The sequence below is a fragment of the Cervus elaphus genome, chromosome 1 (genome assembly GCF_910594005.1).
Source record: "Cervus elaphus chromosome 1, mCerEla1.1, whole genome shotgun sequence".
In the NCBI taxonomy this organism is placed as follows: Eukaryota; Metazoa; Chordata; class Mammalia; order Artiodactyla; family Cervidae; genus Cervus; species Cervus elaphus.
In genome coordinates, this window is record NC_057815.1 from 66,577,374 (window position 1) to 66,597,614 (window position 20,241).

The 20,241-nt window shown below is 51.2% G+C and overlaps 1 protein-coding gene and 1 non-coding gene across 6 annotated transcripts in view; one reads left to right on the plus strand and one right to left on the minus strand.

Annotated features, from left to right (window-relative positions):
• Positions 1-2,399: 2,399 nt before the first annotated feature.
• Positions 2,400-2,472, minus strand: TRNAG-UCC. The gene has a single exon. It is a non-coding gene; the product is annotated as a tRNA-Gly (tRNA).
• A 1,562-nt stretch (positions 2,473-4,034) lies between these two features.
• Positions 4,035-20,241, plus strand: part of P2RY6 (pyrimidinergic receptor P2Y6) — a 32,670-nt gene continuing 16,463 nt past the window's right edge. The window contains exon 1 of one of the 5 annotated variants that reach the window (XM_043906739.1): positions 4,035-4,163. The gene's annotated coding sequence lies outside the window, so the exon portion shown is untranslated. The other 4 variants (XM_043906786.1, XM_043906760.1, XM_043906770.1 and 1 more) reach the window with 4 other exon arrangements.

A 20,241-nucleotide genomic window follows, 5' to 3' on the forward strand; every position in this document is an offset into this window, starting at 1 on the left:
AAGTTGGTATTATCAAACTCTTTAATTTTTTCTAGTCTGACGTGTGTGAAATGGTATTTCATTGTGGTTTTAATGGAATTTTCCCTGGTTGATTGTGAGGTTGAGTGTATTTTCATATATGTGTTGACCATGCCTGCTTTCTCTTCTGTGAAATGCCTGCTCATGTTTTTTGTTCATTTTCCTACTCGGTTGTTTGGTTTCTTCTTATAGGTATATAGGAGATATTTATATGTGCTGAATAATAGTCCTTTGTTACATTTTGCAATACCTTCTCTCAGTCTGTGGTCTTTTTTTTTATTTTAGTATTTTGGATTAATAGAACTTCTAAATTTTTACTACACTTGAGTTTATTGATTTTTTTCCTTTAAGATTTTTTCTTTTTTGTTGTTGCATTTGTTTAAGAAAGCCTCCTTAATCCTGGCACATAGTAGGAATTCAATAAATGTTTGTTGAATACCAGCTGCAATGGAACTGAAAGGATAGGCTGTCTTGTCCAGGTGTTGCAGGTGTTGGGCTGACAGTGTTGTCCTGAAGATGAGGGCATGGGGGAGATTATTGTAGAGAAGAGGACACTTCAGTCATCAGAGGGGAGAAGTCCAGGGAGCAGTAAGTCTGAGGTGCAGGAGGATGGCTGGGCTGGAGGTGGGAAGTGTGAGTGCCCAGCACACAGGGGTAATTTGAGGAGAGCCACTGCCCTGCCCCAGGGAGAATGTGCTCAGTGAGCAGAGAAGATGAGGATCAGGTAGAGCCCTGGGAGGAGTCTGGGAAGCAGGAGGAGAAGGGTACTGTGGGAACCACACAGGGAGTTTCTGACAGTATCTAGAAGTGACTTCCTATGCACTCCTTCAGGGGCACGGAGGTCACTGGGTCCTTAGAAGGGCCATTAGAGGGAGGTTCTGCAAGCAGAGACTAGACAAATGGGCTGAGGACTGCAGAGGAGGCAATTTTTCTCAGACCACTGGCAGTGAAGAAAAGAGAAGGCAGTGGCTGGAGTGGGTGCCTCCAAGGCTTGAGAAGACACTGAAGCATGTTCACAGGCCAGCAGGGAGGGAGACCAGGATTCCCGAGGGTGTGAGGACCTGGCTGCAGAAGCAGAGAGCAGCTCTGGGCACTGCTGGGGCCTTCATCTCAGATAGAAGGAGAGCCACCTCTTGGGGAAGGGGATGCTAAGCAGAAAGGCCGGGGTGGGGGGCATAGGAACTTAAGTGAGTGCCCCCCACTGAGCCTGGCCTCAGTCCTAATGTCTGTCTAACACAGGTCAGAACTAGTAAACAATTACATACATGCTAAGTTGCTTCAGTCGTGTCTGACTCTTTGCGACCCTGTGGACTATAGCCCACCAGGCTCCTCTGTCCGTGGGATTCTCTAGGCAAGAATATTGGAGTGGGTTGCCATGCCCTCCTTCAGGGAATCTTCCCAACCCAGGGATTGAACCCATGTCTCTTACTGTCTTCTGCACTGGCAAGCGCCACCTGGGAAGACCAGTGAGCATTTGTTGAGTGAATTTCTTGGTGAGTCAGGTAGCAGACGAGGCTGGGATGTCAGTGAGTTAGAGTTTGTGAAGAGGGAGGATTTGGAAGGACTACCATGAAGGGAGAGGAGAGCTTCCCTAAGTGAGGGTTTCTAGGGGCCCAAGTCCCTTGAGTCACAGGTAAACACTTTCTCCCCACAAAGGACTGGCAGCAACCACCACCACCACGACCCCGGCCCTCTGCTATGGCCGCACCTCAAGGCCCCTCGGGTCAGGGGGACTACAGTATGACCACAGTTCATGACACCAAATATCCCTGCTCTGGCTTTCGAACTCCATCCCCCACTTTCTTCCTGGGCCAGCTGCCATCATCTTTTCTCAGATGCTAAAACAGACTCCTACATGGAGACCTGCTGCCACCTTGCCCCTCCTACCCATTCCTTAATCTCCATCTAGCAGCTGGAGACACTGATTAAAATGATATTGGATATACAAATACTGAATCATTATGCTGTACAACCAACACTCATAAAATGTTATACATCAACTATACCCCAATAAAAAAAGGATATCTGATTATGTCACTCTACTGCTCTAAATGTTTTAATGACTCCCACGGTTCTTCAAAGGCCAAAGTCCTGATTTTGGGCTCTGGGCTGGCTGCTGCTGTTGCTCCTTCAGCCCCATCTCCCACCAAGCCTCCTGGCTCATGGGGCACTACCCACTCTGGCTGAGCTTCATGTCTGGGAATACGCCAAACCCTCTCCTGTCTCACCCTCTTCAAATTTTCCCTGGCTGAAACGCTCTTCCCCCAACCGTCACCTGACTGAGGCCAAGGCCAGCTCCTCACTCTGGCCTCTGGGAAATCTTCCCAAAACTTACAATTTATTTATTGGCTGAGTGAGCCTAGGGGCATGTGAGATCTTAGTTCCCTGACCAGGGATTGAACCCATGCCCCCTGCAGTGGAAGTGCAGAATCCTAACCACTGGACCACCAGGGAATTCCCCTAAATCTTACAATTTAAACTAGATGCCTTCCCCCTCCCACTCCCATTATACTATCTCCTCTAAGCTTCACTTTTCCTTCTAAGTACTTACCACAGTATGTAATTACATATTAATTTATGTGACTATTTAACAACTAGGGCCCCCACTAGATTATAAACTCCATGAGGCCAGCACTATCTGGAGTCTCCTACTGATTTAGATCCACAGTCCCAGCACAGAACCTGTCACATAGGAACTCAATAACTGGTGACTAAAAGCTGCAATGGTAGCCAAGAGGAGGGGCTGGCTAGTCTGAGAGCTACAAGTCAGGGGAGGTTTCCAAGATGAGAGAATTCGAGGCCACTGTGCATAAGAGAGCTGAGGAGGGCTCCCCTGGAGGCTCAGTGGTGGAGAGTCCACCTGCCAACGCAGGAGACTCGAGTTTGATCCCTTATCTGGGATCATCCCATATGCCCAGAAGCAACTAAGCCAGTGCACCACAACGACTGATCCCGTGCTATAGAATCTGGGAACTGCAACTACGCAGCCCACTTGTCACAACTACCGAAGCCTGCCTGCCCTAGAGCCTCTGCTCCACAACAAGAGAAGCCACTGCAACGAGAAGACACCCAGGCACCAAAACTAGAGAAAAGCCCCCACAGCAACACAGACCCAGCACGGCCAAAAATAAATAAATTAGATAAATAAAAAATTTTAAATGTTAAAAAAAGAGAGAGAGCTTAGGAGATAAAAGAGTGGGAGGAGGAGTGACAGGAGGAATACTGACACTGATGAGCACCAATGATGTGCCAGGCACTTTCATTATACTAGCCCAGTATCACTCCCACCCCCATCTTTAGTAGGATGTCTCACTAGCTGGGTGACCTGGAGTAAAATAATCTCCCTGAACCTCAGTTTCTTAATCTGTCAAATGGATTTGTAATGGCAAGCTCCTGAGATTATTATGAGTATCTGGGAACAGCGTATGGTACGGAATGTGCCACCAATCCACTTGGGGTACTTGGGCTTTGGAGTTGGACTGAGTTCAAATCTCAGATCTGCCACTTACTAGCTGTGTGACTTTGGGCAAGTCACTTCACTTCTCTGTGCTTGAGTTTCACCATCTGTAAAATAAGGATAATACTTCTGGAATCGCTGTGAAGATTAAACGAGGTAATGTATTAAAACACTTAGTAGGATGCCTGGCACATAGTAGATGCTCAAGAAATAGCATTTATGTTTATCCCTCCTTCCCTTTCACTATCCCAGGACTCTAGAATGTCAGAGCTGGAAAGTCGGAATAACCACTTAAGCCCCTGGCCCCAACACAAAGGGAGAAACCGAGGCCAAGGGAAGGTAGAAGAGGTGAGGGAATCTGGTATGGAGTCCAGGGGTCCTGGGTCCCAGTTCAGAGCAGCAGACCCTGACACCTGTGGCCTCTTCCAAATCTATACCGCCCTCGGAGTCCCCAGCAGCGGGCAGCCCTGCCCAGCCCCGCTGGACTGACTCCAGCGCCGGCGCAGGGCTGCACGGCAACACCCCTTCCCCGCCCCCTTGCTCTTGCGGCGCGAGGAGCCGGGAGGTCCCCGTGGTCTGAGCTGCTGCCGCTGCCCAAGCTACGCTTGGATTCAGGAGGTTGCCTCCTAGCCGATAGCCGAAGAGAGCGCCGTCCCCGGTCCCGCGGCACTGGTGCTGCTCGGTCCAGGTGAGGACTGTGCGGGGCAGGGGACCGAGGGGCAGGCGGTGCCCGGGCGCATGGGTACAGGGCAGGTCTGCCCACGCGTTGGCGCCCCAGGTAGGGTTCCCGGAAGTGAGTGTGGGTGTGGGATGGAGAGTGTGTGTGTTGGGGGGGGGCGGCGGGGGTTATTGTGAGCAGTGTTTAAGAAATTAATGTGGGCAACGTGTGTGTACTGGGTGTATGCAGTTAGCTATGGTGCATGCTTGCTGTGTGTGTGACCAGTGAATTGTGGCTTCCCTGGTGTCTCAGACGGTAAAGAATCTGCCTGCAATGCAGGAGATCCGGGTTTGATCCCTGGGTGGGGAAGATCCTCTGGAAAAGGGAACAGCAACCCACTCCAGTATTCTTGCCTGGAGAATTCCCTGGACAGAGAAGCCTGGTGGGCTACAGTCCATGGGGTCGAAAAGAGTCCCACCAGACTGAAGCGACTAACTCTTTCACTTTCTGCATGCAAAAAGTTTGTGTGGTACTTACCTATGGCTGTGAGTGACTGTGCCAGGGTAACCTGGGGGTTCCACGTGTGTGCCCAGGGTGTGTGCCCACTGTGTGGTGGGAACCATCACGTGATGGTGCATGCATGCTTGTTGTGCCTGTCGTGAAATGTGTGCTCACTATGTGTGGCACATCCATGGCTCTGTGAAGCATGCTGAGCCAAATTATGGAAGATGAGAAGCATTCATGCAGCTCTTACTACTGACAGATCATTTCCCATGACCCTAGGGTGGTTCTGGCTTTTTTACCCAGCACCCCGAAGGGCTTGGGAGAGTGAAAGCTCACCCTGGATCTGGTTGGAGGAAGTGCAGCTATTCCCATGCTCACTCTCCCACAGGTGTGCATGGGTGAGCAAACACATGCACACACACACACACACACACACACAGGAGAAGCTTCTTTGAAGTCTCATTGTTTAATCTTCAAAACTCATGTGGATTTTGCAACCCTCTATGTAATGTTTTTGTAGAGTGCACAAAAATATCGTTTGGTAAGTTCCTATCCAGTGAGTTGACACAGGGCTTGGTGATAAGCTGGGTTTATCCTGCTGGGAGCCCTCTGGCACCTGCAAAGTAGGAGGAATCCCCTACCTGTCCTCCAAACTGAGATGGCAGGGCTTAGACCTCCTGGGGGAGTGCAGCAGTGTGACTGGTACATGGTGTGTGTGCATGTGTGCGGCAGAGTTGTGTGTTGGGAAGCTGGAGCTGTGTGTGGCCACGTGTACTGTGTGAAGGAAGGGGTCACAGTGGAGTTGGGGTGTGTCTTGCATGGGGAAACTGTGTTGGAGTCTGTCTTGGTCATCTCTAGTGCAGGGGCAGGAAAACTGGGCTTCTCAGGAGGAACTCTTGACCATCAATAATGTTCTCATCTTTTCTGCACTGGCTGGGCAGAAAAAGGCTACAGGACTCCAGGGGACCATGGGGAAGGGAGTTCCTATAGCACGTCACCACCTGGGACTGTCAAGGCAGTTGCGTTGTCAAGGCCTGGTTTAAATCCTACCTCTGGCACTCTCTACATGTAGGACTTAGGGCAAAACTTTTCTGTGCCTCAGTTTCTTCCTTTGTAAAATGGAGACTTTAATTGTGTTTGCCTTGTAGGGTTATTGTGAGGACTGAATGAGTTCCTGGATGTAAAGTGCTTGGCACATAAAAACCCTTAACAGGTTATAAAACTATAATGATAGTGATGGAGCCCCCCCCCCCCATAGTAGTTCTGTTCCTGCCCTAAGAAGTCTCCGATTCCACAGAGCCAATGATTGGCCTGGAGCTGGGCAGGTGGGAGTCTAAGGGTCTCCCATTTAAGAATGCCTGAGGGATCCATTCCTGTCTCCAGCCTCTATCACTATTGAACTCTCAGTGACTCTCTGGCTCCTGGGAAGATTCAGTCTGAAAGGGGAAGGTGTTGAGTCTCTGGCAAGGCCTGGGATGAAGCGTGGGAGCGAGGCTGAGAGGAGAGGTGCCAGGGCAGAGTGGGGCTGGGACGGAGGCCTCTCTCCCAACGAACACCAGAGGAAACAGGAGAATGCTGGCCTGTGCTCTCGAGTGTGTGTGTGTGTGCGCACTCGTGTGTGTGTGTGTGTGTGTCTGTGTTTGGGGACTGTCAACGGCAGGGGCAGGAGTGCGCTCTGCCTGGAATGAAGAAAGTTAAGAAGAGCAGGATCAAGGATGTGTGGTCCTCAGGCCAGAGCAGGCCCTGGGAGCTAGAGGGAGGCTGCAGTGTCAGAGTTCAAGCAGGTGGGTCTGAGCTCCAGACTGAGTGGACTAGGAGACCCCTCAGGCCGGGCTTCGTTCTGGTGGAGAAATGTTTGCCTTGGCCGGGCAAGAGCCCTTGTTCCTGGGGATTTCATTAGGTCAGTTTAGAGAAGATGCCCGGAGGCCTCAGAGGAGGAGGGGACATAAAAGGCAGTGGCCAGAGCGGTGGAAACTTATTTAGGGAGGGCACCTAAATATATCCAGGGTGGTGGCGGGGTGCTGTGATGGCTGGCAGTGAGGCTCAGGATAGGGGAGCAGCAGACCACTGTCCCCACTGTCCCCAGGCAGGGAGTGCCTCGGCCCCAGAGACCCTGGCTGCCACTCTGGGAGATCTGGAGAACAGAGCTCTGTGGGGCAGCGGAAGGCCTGGCCCAGACTCCACGGGCTGGGTGACCAGGGTCGGCTCTCTCTTCTTGGCTATCTGAGGGGTGGAATGGAGTAATGCTGGCATCATTTCTGTCTCTCATTTCCTTTGATCTGTAATTCCAGTTCTCATTATTTATGATTCTACAGCCCTAGCTCTAAGAGTCTGTAATCTCAACTCAAGCATTCTAAAAAAGCCTGTAATCCCAATTCCAACTTCTTTCCTCCAGCTATAACATTTCCTGATTCCAGCTCCAGTATTCAAGGATTCTGACCTTGGCTCTGGCAGTCTGACACTTTCAAGTTTATAAACTACCAGGAAAGATACACTAGAGGTCACTTCAGCAGAATTATTTGAGAAGCCCCCAGGAAAGGGCCTGCACAACCAAGCCACAGCCATTGGAACTGCTCCTCTGGGCTGAGGGAAGGTCCTTGGTCCATGACCACATGCTGCCTAGGAGGAATGACAGTGAACCCACGGGTTCCTTCTCATCAGGGCAAGGGAGGTGCTTGGAGTAGATCATGGTTCAAGAGAGGGTGTCCCAGGAGAGGAAACTGTTCAGATCCCGAGTTGTCATCGTTCCCCACAGGATGAGGGATTTGTGGGATCACTGGGCTCTTGGAGGAGACACAAAGAAGGGAAAGAACAAGAAATGGGGCTGAGGAGAACCCAAAGGCAAACATTATCATGTCTGAGAGACTCTCCAAGCACCTTAGATCGTAGAAAAGATTCCTGTGGTGCTAGTAAGAACAGCACCTTTAAAGCGCAGCCGAATCTGAACTCAGTGTGGGCTGCAAGTGGAGAGCTGATGGCCAGCCCCCGCTTCAGCTGTGTGACTTTGGACAAAAAAGTCACTTTCCTCTGGCAATCTGGTTTGCAGGACTAAAACTCCCTGATCTCTCTCTCTGACCACTGGGGGACACCAGCACTATCGTGGAAACCCAGTCCTTGGACCAGTCTATAAATATTAGTTGAATGAGGGAGCGTGTGTGCTAAATCGCTTCAGTCGTGTCCGACTCTTTGCGACCCTATGGACTGTAGCCCGCCAAGCTCCTCTGTCCATGGATACTGGAGTGGGTTGCCATGCCCTCCTCCAGGAGATCTTACCCACCCAGGGATCAAATCCACCTCTCTCACGTCTCCTGCATTGGCAGGCAGGTTCTTTACCAGTAGCACCACCTGGGAAGCCCGAATGAGTGAGGAGAGAATAAAGAAATGAATGAGCAGATGAAGAGAAGTGAAAATACAGCAGAAGGCACCATGATTGTGCTCCCTCTTCGCTTCTCTCCACTCAGCCATAGCCCCCATGTGAGAAATTGGTCTCAGAACTTAAAGAACTGAGGGGCAGGGTGGAGGGGTGGGGTGGGGGCAGTTTCCTTTGGCAGAGCCCTGTATTGGTGGAGAGTTTAAGAGATGGGGGGAATTCCCTGGGTGTCACCCCTTGTCCTGTAGCATTTCCACTGCCAGCCCCGCCCGGAGCCCTGGGCAGCAGGCCTGCTGATTCACAAAGTTTGCCCTGATTATTTCCCTATGGTCACTCCCCGGCCCCCAAGCTGACAACTGAAGGAAGGAGCTCAGGCAGTGGCTCTGGAGGCTGGGGTCGTAAACCAGGAACCCCCAAGAGATTGGTGGAAGAGTGAAGCCAGGAGGGTCCTGAGCCTCTAGGCTGAGTGAGGCGGGGGGAAGGTGGGAGTGGCCCTGGTATGAGCAGGCGTTGGCATGAATGAAGAGCAGGGGACAGGTGGCACACACTCACCAGGCACCTGCTGTGTGAGGCACTGTCCAGTCCTTGCCTATGTGCTCTCTGCCCTCCAGTCACCCTAACAGGAAGGAGGGGTTTGGGTGCATCCTTGACTTCTTCCTCATTTCTCATTATTCCCCATTCCCCCATTTGATTATCAAGCCCCAGTGAAGATGCCTCCCTTGTATCTATCTCTCCAGTGGTCACCTTGTCTCCAGCCCTGTGACTCTGGCTGAGCTCTGGAATCCTCGCAGCCTCCCTACCTCCCACCTTTTACTTTGGCTGCCAGCAAGCTCAGTCACCATCTCAGTCTAGGTTTCTGCTGCTGTCCTGCTCTGCCTCTAATAGGATCATGCGGCATGTGTGGCTTTTGTCTGAGCTGCTTCTAGCCCTTTATGCACAGAGATGCAAGTTCTAAAGCCATCGACCAGTAAAATCTGGTATTTGCTAGATTCTCATGAGAACATCCACTGATTCTTGGATTTTTCACTTTTTTTTCAATTGCCTTTCCCACCATACTGACTCCCACCCAGACATGGAAACATTGGTGCACAATGGAGCAGTGTCCAAATCCTGGCTTTGCTACTACTACCTTTACGAACCTTGGGCAAGTTACCTATCCACCCAGTGTGCCTCACGTTCCCGTCTCTGTTATGGTAATAATCATGGTACCTACTTTGTGTGGGTTTGTGAGGATTAAGTGAGACAGTATAAGCACTCTGGTGAGTTCTGGGGTTGCCAGTATAGATTACCTGAATGGGCCTTAGCCATCCTGGGAGAACTGACAGGATGAGGGGCTGGCTCTGTATGGAATGTTCTATATCAGTGCTTTTCAAGTGTCAATGTCTGCCTCCATCCCTTGAGGATCTGATTCATTAGGTTGAGGTGAGGCCTCCAGGCACATTCCTGACCTGCTATCGAAGGACACCAGTGCTTCTGCTCGAAGTCCACACTTCATTCCACTCTGTGAGGACTTGGCTCTGGATAGGATCCTTGTAAACTGTAAAGTGATTGACTGTTGTACCTGGACGGGGGCTCCTGCTGGTGACTGAAGGCAGGAGGGTGGCTCTGCAGGGGCCAGTGCCCACAGGCAGCAGAGGGTCTGAGGACCCCAGGAAAAGGGCTTTGGCCTTTGGCATACACCCCCTCACATGAGAAGCCTACATCCAGGGCTGAGCAGGCTAAGTTAATCCTCTAAGTATTCCTTTTCCTCTTATGCAAGTGCTTTTGTTCCCAGGGAAATTGAGAACCTGCTGTGACCAGGAACCCCACAAATCTTCTGTGGCATCCCAGGCTGCCTGAGATTGTGGCAAGGATTCCCGAGCCTGGGAAAACAAGGCCTGAGCACTGGGGGTTTGTGGCTCAGACAGTAAAGAATCTGCCTGCAGTTTAGGAGACCCAGGTTCGATCCCTGGGTCAGGAAGATGCCCTGGTGAAGGGAATGGCAACCCACTCCAGTATTCTTGCCTGGAGAAGTCCATGGACAGAGGAGCCTGTTGGGCTACAGTCCATGGGGTCATAGAGTCACACAAGACTGAGTGACTAGTACTTTCACTTTTTCACTTTCACTTTCAGGAGTGGGCACATGTGTGTACCACATGCAGAGACACAAGCACAGGCAAACATACATGTGAACATACAGACTTTAGGGCCACAGACACACACGTGTGCCATATACACACAGGTGCAGTTCCAAACTCATGCACCCTGTGAATACATGGGCATCTTCCAGGTCAGACCCACACCTTGCTGACCTCCCACTCCATGCAGACATGTGTGTACCTGCCATTCATGTAGGCATGTCCTCTCCCACCCTAGGGGCCTGAGATGCATAGTTACTTCAGCTCACACCTTCTCCTCCTAGAATAAGGACAGTTTTCCCAGGGTTCCCAACCTCTCCCTTTCCATGTTTCCCCCCTCACCTTCTCACTACAAGGATAGAGGAAGGGCTTTTCCTGTCAGCTGCCAGCCCCCTGGTTGGGAGCAGGAGTGTTTTTTTCTTTTCTGAACCAGTTCTGTGGAATTTTCACTTATTTCCCATTAAGGGTCAAGACCCTGCTCTGGGGGTTGCCTCAAGGCTCCACAAGCATGAGGAGGCTGGCTTTCAGATACACAGGCCTGCCGAGCCTATAGCAACCTCTGCCATGTGAGTAGCACCTGAAAGTCTGCAGACTGCCTTCTGGCCAGTGTCTTGCTCGCTCTTCATGACAGTCCCGAGACTAATTGCCTTCATTTCCTCCATTTGGCAGATGAGGGAACTGAGGCAGGTAGCAGGTCAGGTCGTGATAAGAGCTCTAGGTCAGGTCATGACATGAGGGAGGGGAATGGGTGGAGATCCACAGGGCTGGATGGGACTCACGTGAAGTCACATCTGAGCAAGACGAGGTAGAGTTGACCAAAATTCTAGTCTCTTGAGATTGGGCTAGGAAAAGTGGTTTCAGCCTCCAGGGGCTTAGAGGAGAATTTGGTTATCAGAGCTGGGAGATGGAGCGGGCTGGTGCTGCTAGGTGGGTCTAGTGGAGGAGCTGGCTGAGGACACAGGTAGCCTCTCACAGGTCAGTGCCCTGCTGAGGCTCAGCCTTTAGTCCACCCTTGTGGACCCATCAGAGGAGAGGGGAACAAAGACACCTTTGCATTGCTGTGTGCTCCAGGCAAATCTCTGCCCTTCTCTGGACCCACAATCGGTCTCTACAGTGAAACATCAGGGTTGGTCGGTGGATACTCTCCTGCAATCCTGGGGAAAGCATCTGCAGAGCTGCGAGTGGAAGGCAGGCTCTGGGCGCTCTATGTTGCAGCCTTGGGGGTCCTGAGCTGTGGCCTGTGCCCGGGGATCCCCGGCCCGGGCCCCTGGCCTCTGCTGTGATCCACCAAGGCAGGGACTGGCACAGAGTTGGGGCTCAGGGCCTCGGTTCTGCTCCAGGTTAGGTGGGAGTTGGTCTTGTGAGAAGAAGACCCAGAAAGTTCCATCCATCCCTGTGGATCTCTGTCCCTTACCCTCCTTTATGTTTGTCTATAGTTCTTATCGCCACCTGACCTGCTACGTATTTACTCATAAACTAAGATAAATTTGTCCCCCCTACTAGAATGTAGATGCCATGAGGGCAAAGAGTTTGTTTTGTGCTCTTAAGTGCATTGAACATTACCTGCACAGAGAGGGTGCCCAATAAATACTTGTGAAAAAGAAAGAGGAGGAGGACTAATCTTCAGATGGGGAGGAGCTGTCCCAGACCCACCACCGGCCTGAGGCAGAGTCCCCCTGACTGCCCTCTTATCAAACCCAAGCTCAAGGTTGGATTGAAGCTAGGAAAGGGGGTTGGCCTGAGCTCAGACTCCCCCCCAAATCCCCCTTACTCTTAGGAGCCATCCTCAGTCCCCTGAGGGAGGCCATGGCATCTGGACCTGTGGGGTGAGGACCAGACCATAGAGCCATTGGTCTCAGGGTCTCCACATCCTTTAATGGACCTTCCAGGCACTGCTGAGAAAACCAGGTTAGTTATTCCCTAGGGTGGCAGTGAGCGGGGCCAGGACTCTCTGCAGACTTGAGAAAGGCCAGGAGAGGGCTGAGGGGTGGGGTGGAGATGAGGAGAAAAACAGTCATCTGCTGAGTGCCAAGCCCCTGGTCTTTAAATGCCACCTCACTCAGTCTTCCCAGCAGCCGTTGGGGTTGACTTGATGGTACCATTCCAGGGATGATCACGCTCAGAGCGTGAAGTGACTGGGCAGTGGCTGGGTCAGCTTTGGCTTTAGAGCCTTGAGCTGGAATGTTCTTGGGATTTGGGTCCCCGCCCTGCTGCTTGCCAGCTCTGGGCCGAGGCAAGTTACTTCCCCTCCTCGATTTCTCGGTTTCCTCATTGGCTGTCTCCGGGGATGACTGTGAGCTGTACATGTGACAGTTGGGGGCACAGGAACTGACGAGAAGGAGGGACTGCTCCAGGAGTCAGAATTTTCCCAACTCTCGACGGACCTGCGTGGCGCTCACTGCCTCCTGGGTGAGTGTTCTGGGTCAGTGCCCTGAGGGTGCTGAGTGCCACCCCGCGCCCAGAGCTTGGCACAGGGACCACCTGCAGCCACTTTGGCTCATTACAGGTCATGAGCCCACTCTCTCATGGAGAGAGAGTGCGCGCGGACTTGGGGGTTCTCCTCCCTTCTTTGGCCTGATTGTGGCTAAAGCTACAGTCTGTGCAGAGCAGAGGGTGGAGGAGACGGCGACGATGTGGGCCTGGGCTGCGAGGAGGAACGAGCAGTGCAGGCAGGACTGGGGGTCACACAGGCCTGGTGTGAGTCACTTTCCCTCTCTGGGCCTCAGTGTGTAGAATGGGGGTAACAGTGACCTCCCCCTGATCTTTGGAAAACTGAGTGTTATATGCTGATGAGTGCCCCTCAGGGCGGAGGCTGTGCCCCCAGGAGGCTGTGGTGGGAAGAGGCTGGGACGGATTAGGACCAGATGGGCATCCACGGAAGAGGCACTTGCCTCCGTGTGACTGGTGAGGAAAGTGAGTCTGGCGTCCTGGTGCGATTTGTTAAAGAGGAGCACAGCAGGGTGAACAAGCCTATCTGGGGGAGCTGGGTTAAAACTTTTCTGGCATTTCTGTTGTCATCCAACTCCGATGATACCGTGAAGGGAAAGCTGAGCAGCACCGCCCATGGGATGGGCCCTGGCCTCTGGAAGGTACCAGGGACGCACATCTCTTGGCAGCTTTAGAACGGGTCCGAAGCCAATCCAGGGACAGTCTCTCTACCCCTCTGTATCAGATGAGGTGATAAATGAGAAGGCTGCTTGCGGACTCTAAAGTGCTAGGCCTCTGATGGTGCATCTGTGTGTGTGTGTGTGTGTGTGTGTGTGTGTGTGCAAGCCCTTAGGTGTGTTTGCATGAGTGAGAATGTGCAGCTCGTGAGTGTGTGTGCACATGTGTGCCTGTGCATGGTCCCCTGACCTGGCTGGGGGGTAACTCCATGCTGCCCGAGGCTTCCCATTTGGCTGGCACTCTTCCCCCCTAAACTTTTCCCAGTCTTTTTTCCCATGTTTCCTCACTGCTTCTTAGTTTACCAGAAGGGAGCCGCCTGTGGTTCGGAAACAGCAGTTGTCTCTGAATTCACTGACTCTTCTCCTCTCCAGCCCGTCCTCACCCCATCCTGCCCCTGGAGGCCCAGATGCCCAGTCTGGAGGGCTGGCAGCTCACCTGGCTCCTCTGCACAGCCCACCTGCCACCTGTTTTCCCTCCAAGGCTCTATGCCAGCCACTCTCACATCACTGTCCCTTTGGCTCTTCATAAAACCCCCAGCACTCTCTACCCAGGTACTCTTACTAATTTCACTTTACAGGCAAGGAAATGAAGTCTCAGTGAGGGGAAATGGCTTTCCCTACATTATGCAACCCAACTAGTGGCAACAGGGTTTCAACTCCTACATAACTCCAAAATCTTTATTCTTGACTCTTGCCACCTACCTAGCAGGGGTGTACTGACTGGTTGACTGAATGAATAAATGAATGAAAGAACAAATGAATAAATCACTCAGTCAATATTGAGCTGAAAGAGAAGATTACGTGATAATAACAATGGCTGTCATTTATTGAGCACCTACTACGTGTTAAGTGCTTCATATGAAAGCAAATGCATCCAAGATTATTGTTACCCCATTCTGAAGTGGAGGAGGCTGAGGTTCAGAGAAATTAAAGTGTCTTGTCCCATATTGGACCTGAGATTCTAACTTGTCCTCCCTAGAGGAAGTTAGTGGAGCCTGGTGACAGGTACCATTGCAACAGAGGCCGGTCAAGACTCTCAGGAAGCTGTGTCTATCAGGCCCTCCCCAGTGACACCCACCCTCACCCCTCTTATCCTGGAACCGTTTCCCCATTTGTATCTGAAGTAGGTTTCTCTTTCAGTCTGAAGTGGGGATCTGCTGGCCCAGCTCTGACTGTTCCTCTCTGACTGTTGGCACATCTGGTAAGGGCCAGTGCCCTGAGCTGGGCATGTGGAGGTATCTTCCTGTTACCCCTGCCCCAGGGCCAGCCCTGTCATTAACAGCTCCCATGAGAGGGCAGGCCTGGGCAAGATGCACGTGTGGGTCTATGGAGATGGCCTAGGCTGGCTCAGTGGCATATGTGCCAAGCCCTGTGCTGCATGCCAGGGACCCAGAGGTGAGGAGATCCAGCCCTTTGATTAGAGAACTCATGGGCTGGGTACTGAAGCCTGGATGAGTTAAATCTGTAGTGGGGGCAGAGCCTGGAATCCTGACTCCCTGTGCAGCACTGATTTTTATGGCCTGGAACAGAGTAGAGGTTGTTCTGTGGCCCCAGGAGACCTGTGTTGACCTGTGTTGTCTGAGAGGCAGATCTCAGCTCAAAGAGATGACAATAGCTCTATCAAGTCAGGAGGATGAGAATCAGCCATTCATTCATTCAGAAGTTCCTGAAGGACCTTCTGTTGGGAGGCAGGGTAGGGGTGGGGGACACTTTGCACAGAGAAAAGAAATCAGATGTTGAAATCAGAGTTGGGTTTGCATCTGGGTACCAGCATTTGCTGGCCTTGTGATTTCAGACAAGTCATTTAACTTCTTGGAATCTCAATTTCCCCATTTGTAAAATGGGGTACTAAAACCTACCTGGCCAGCTCATGGAGTGGACAAAAGAAAATACTGCACATAACATTACTTGTAGGTTCTTAGGGAGGTTTGGGGCTTCTCAGGTGGTGCTAATGGTAAAGAACCTGCCTGCCAATGCAGGAGACATAAGAGACACAGGTTCGATCCCTGGGTTGGGAAGATCTCTGGAAGAGGGCATGGCAACCCACTCCAGTATTCATGCCTGGAGAATCCCATGGACAGAGGAGCCTGCAAGGCTATGGTCCATAGGGTTGCAAAGAGTCAGATACGACTGAAGTGACTTAACACACACGTAGGAAGGTTTAATTCACTTCCTTCCTTGCCCTGGAGAGCTCTTTATGAGGGAGGAGATATTCCTGTAAATAGCAGCTAAACCATCAGCAGTCTGATGGTTGAGGCAAGAGACAAGACTTTTAAGGTGTTAGAATGAACACTCCAGATTGACCAACATTGACATTATGGTGCGCAGTCTCATTTCTCGTGGCACGGAGGGAAAACAGAAGCACAGAGGCTGAGGTCTGAGGCAGCCTAAAATACCTCTGCTGTAGAAAGTTGCTCAAGTGAAACAGACAATAGATTAAAAACGGGACAGTCACTAGCCTAGGTCTCCTGACCAACCTGGAAAGTGCCACTGTCAAACTCTCAGACTTAGTGAGTCACTGAGGACCTACTTGTGCCAGGCCCATACCATGAAAGGTTAATACTGTCATCCAGATCTAGTCAGCGGGGAAACTGAGACTCGGAGTTTTATATCACTTGCTCAAGGTCATATAGCTAATATTAATAGAAGCTGAGGCAGGATGCAAAACCAGGACAGTCTGGCCCTGAAAGTCATGCTTCTCCTACTCTGTGGGGTACTTGTTCCACCAAAGATGTCAGGCCTTAGATCAGAAATACATATACTGAAAAGGTAAAATATAAACAATCACAAAAAAGGAGTAATTAGGAAAATGTAAGTCAAAATCACAGTATGAGACCGCTTTATGCCTGCTTGGATGGCAATAAGGAAAAAGACAAGACAATAGCAAGTGTTGATGAGGACATGGAGAAATTGAAACTCTCATACGTGGCTGATAGAAATGTAAAATGGTGCAGCCGCTTTGCAAAATTTTATCAGTTCATCAAAAAGTTAGACATAGAGTTACCGTATGACCCAACAGTTCTGTTCTTAGGTATGTACCCAAGAAAACTGAAAGCAAACATCCACACGAGTACCACCATTTGTTTCTCCATTCTTCCATCCATGGACATTTAGGTTGTTTCTGCCTTTAGGCTGTTGTAAATAATACTGTTAGGAACATTGGTGTATAAATATCTGTTTGAAAGTCTCTGCTTTCACTTCTTTTCACCTAGAAGTGAAACTGCTGGATCTTTTAATAGTTCTGTGTTTGTTTCTTTCTTTGTTTTGAGGAACTGCCATTACTGTTTTTCACAACTGCACCATTTTACATTCCCACCAGCAATGTCCAGGGGTTCCATTATCTCCACATCCTTACCAACACTTGCTATTTCATGTTTTTTCTTATAATAGCCATCCTGATGACTGTGAGGTGTGTATCTCCATATAGTTTGGGTTTGCATTTTCCGGCTGATTAGTTTTGATGAGCATCTTTTCAAAACACAGATTTTGAGTACTTATTAGTCATTTGAACATATTCTTTGGAGGGTATCTATTCAAGTATTTTACCAATTTTTGCATTGCTTTTTTTTTGTAGTTGTTGAATTGTAGGAGTGAGTTCTTTATATATTCTGGATACTAATCCCATATCCTCTGTATGATTTACAATTATTTTCTCCCATTCTGTGAGTTGCTTTTTGCTCTGTTGATGGTGTCCTTTAATGTTCAAAAGTTTTCAGTTCTGATGGAATCCAATTTGTTTTTTCCTTTGTTGTCTGTGGTTTTGCTGTTATGTTGGTCAGGCATGTTTTGATTGCATCTGACAAATGCTACTAATTTGAACAGGAACTGTGTTAGTGGATGTAAAGAAAAATTCAGAAGTAGACCTAGATCAGACATGGTTAGATCCACCAATTACAATGATGCCATCAGTACTCTCTCTTTTTCTATCGTTTCTCCTGACTTTCTTTTATTTTTTAAATATTTATTTTTTTGGCTATACCAGGTCTTAGTTGTGACCTGTGGGATTGCAACCCAGGCTCCCTGCATTGAGAGTGTGGAGTCTTAACCTCTGGACCACCTGGGAAGTTCCTCTCTTACCCTTCTACTGGATTACTACATTCTCATCTAGGTCCTGACCTTCTGCTGGATTACTACATTCTCATCCAAGTCCTTTCCAGAAGCACCAGGCTTCCCATGGCCCTCATGGCTAATAATCCTGGGAGGGAAACTTTCATGCTGATTCCACCAAAATTCTGGGGTAGACCCTAATTGGTTCCCCCAAACCAATCACTGGTAAGGGGTCTGGATGGCTGCTGTAACTGACCCGCTCTGGGTCAGGTGCCCACCTTGAATGAACAAGGTTATCATGGAATGGAGGAGGGGGCTCCCCACAGTCAGAGATCCTTGACAGGCAGAGGGGGTCCAGGAATCCAAGGGGCAGCTGGACTTAGGAGGCTCTCTTTGAAAAGTCATACCTCATCTCCGATTTCCCATGGGGGCTTCTGGAAGTAGAAGGAATCCTTCTAGTTGATGCCTTAAGACTTCCTGGAGCAGGCAACATTTATGGGGCCCTGTGATTAGTGAGAAGGTGAGCCTAAGCAAGCCAGGTCCCAGGCAGGTGGGGCAGAGCAGTGGAGAGGCTGGACTTGCCTGCCACCTGAGAGCCTCCCTACCCCAGCCCTGGTGCACTAGAGACTATGGACTCTGATCTGTACTGCCCGGGCTCATAGCCCATCACTCCTCCTACCTGTGCTGCCTTGGGCAAGTCAACTAACCCCTCTGTGCCTCAGTTTTCCCACCTGAAGTATAAAATGAAAACGATACCAGTATTGTCTCACAGGTCATGATGAGGATTAAATGGGGATTGTGTATCTGGCACACTGGGCTCAGTGCTTGTCTCATTATAAGTTTGATCCTCTTTCCTGACCACATTTGCTGGTACACTGGCCGCTCCAGCTGTGTTCACTGTCCTTCCACGTGCCTCATCCAGTCTCTGCCCTTGCTGTTTTCTCTGAAATGCCCTTGGCCTCTGTGAACACTTGGCCATTTTGTTGCTGCCTCCTCTATTGAGCCTTCCCTGCCCCCCAGAACCATCCCTCCCTACCTGGGCTCCCACCAGGCTCTGGAACAGGATGTCTGCCTCGGATTGTGGGTCTTCGGGTACTTGTAAGTTCCTTTTCTATGCTGAGCTCCTGAGGGCGGGATCTGGGTCTCCCGAGTCATTGAATTCACAGCCGGAGCCTGCCACCTGCCCTGTGGAGCGATCCAGGGGCACACACAGCACCGACTGGGACGTGAAGCGGAGCACAGCTGGTCTCAGGAAGCGACAGTGGCTTGGTGCCCTGTGGGTTATGTGAGAGTGGGTGGGTTGCGTGTGAGTGCTGAGAACAGAGGGATCTGCAGGGCCTAGGCTTGTTCTTTTCCCTAGGCACTGGGAAGCCATATAGTGCTTGGGCGGCGGTGGGGGAGAGGGCCCTGAGGTTAGTTTTTTGCTGAGCAAGGATGTCTCTAGCTGCAGAAAGGGGATGCATTGGCTGGGGAGGTGGAAGACACGGAGCATGAAGTGGCTGCTGACTAGGCTGAGGCAGGGACTGCAGGATGAGAGAAGGGGACAGCTTGAGAGGTAAAAAGATGGAGAACAAGCAGAGCTTGGTGATTAATTTGAAGTGGGGCCTCAGGTTTCCCATCGGGGAAATACAGTGAGTGGGGCTCTGCCCACCGCCCCTCGCACCAGCCTCTCCTCATGAGACTGGAGGGTAGCCGTCACGTGGCACTGATCACTGTAACCAGTTAGTAACCGTCTCTCCAGTGCAGTCCCATACACCCCCCCACAATCCATTCACTCCCCTGGGTAGGGTCAAGGTCAAGCACAAGGCCAGACATGGAGGCGGCTTGGTCAGGTCTGCAGGCTCTAGGGACCAGAGCCAGGCCTCCTCACCAAGCCCCCCAGGGAGACCCGGGTGTGCTGATGGGATCATTTGTCCCCTTAGGCAGGGTGGGGCCTGGGCTCCTCTGCCAGCCCAGACCTTCCCTCCTGGGAGTACATGGTTTCTTCCAGTTTGGACCTCAGCCGTGCCTCCCAGAGGCTGGTATGGAAGGGAAGCGTGCCCTTGGAACAGCACTGGAAACATTGCTGGCACCGGGGCCAGGCCATAGCCAGGTGCTGTTTCAGGAGGAATTCCACCCCTCCCCAGCTGAGCGTCCTCAGGAATCATGAGTCCAGCCCCTCGCAGCAGGGCCGAGACTGGTGGTGATTCAGTTGCTCAGTCATGTCCGACTCTCGCGACCCCATGGACTGTAGCCCACCAGGCTCCTCTCTCCATGAGATTTTCCAGGCAAGAATACTGGAGTGGATTGCCATTTCCTTCTCCAGGGCATCTTCCCGACCCAGGGATCGAACCCCATTCTCCTGCACTGCAGGTGGATTCTTTACTGACTGAGCTTCCAGGGAAGCCTTAGGGCTGAGACTGGGGCCCAGTGTTCTGTCTCCCACACCTGACACTCATTCCAAGGCCCAGAGAGCTGTGTTTATCCCAGGAGCTTAATGCCTCTCTTCTCTGGGCCTCAGTTTCCTTAGCTGCCAAAAGGGTGTGAAGGAGGACAGGAGAGAACTCGGGAAACTCTAAGACCGCTCTCCCCACTCAGAAATGGGAGGGCCTATGTGGGCTGGGCAGTTGGAACAAGTCATCCTTCTGGGCCCCTCTGAGTCCCCATCTACCCAAGTCACACCCTTGCTTCCCCCAGGGAAGAGACTGGGTGGCAGGCTTGGGAACAGGTTCAAGGGCAGAAGCCCTCCGTACACTCTAGAAGGCTGTAGACCAGGGAAGCCCTAGGGCTGAGACTAGGGCCCAGTGCTCTGGGCCTTGGGTTCCCATCTGTGATCTGAGGACGGGAATGGGTTATCTCTGAGAACTTAACCCCTCCAGTCTGTCTTCCCAGCACGACAGTTGTCAAAGCTTGTCCAGGGGTGCAGA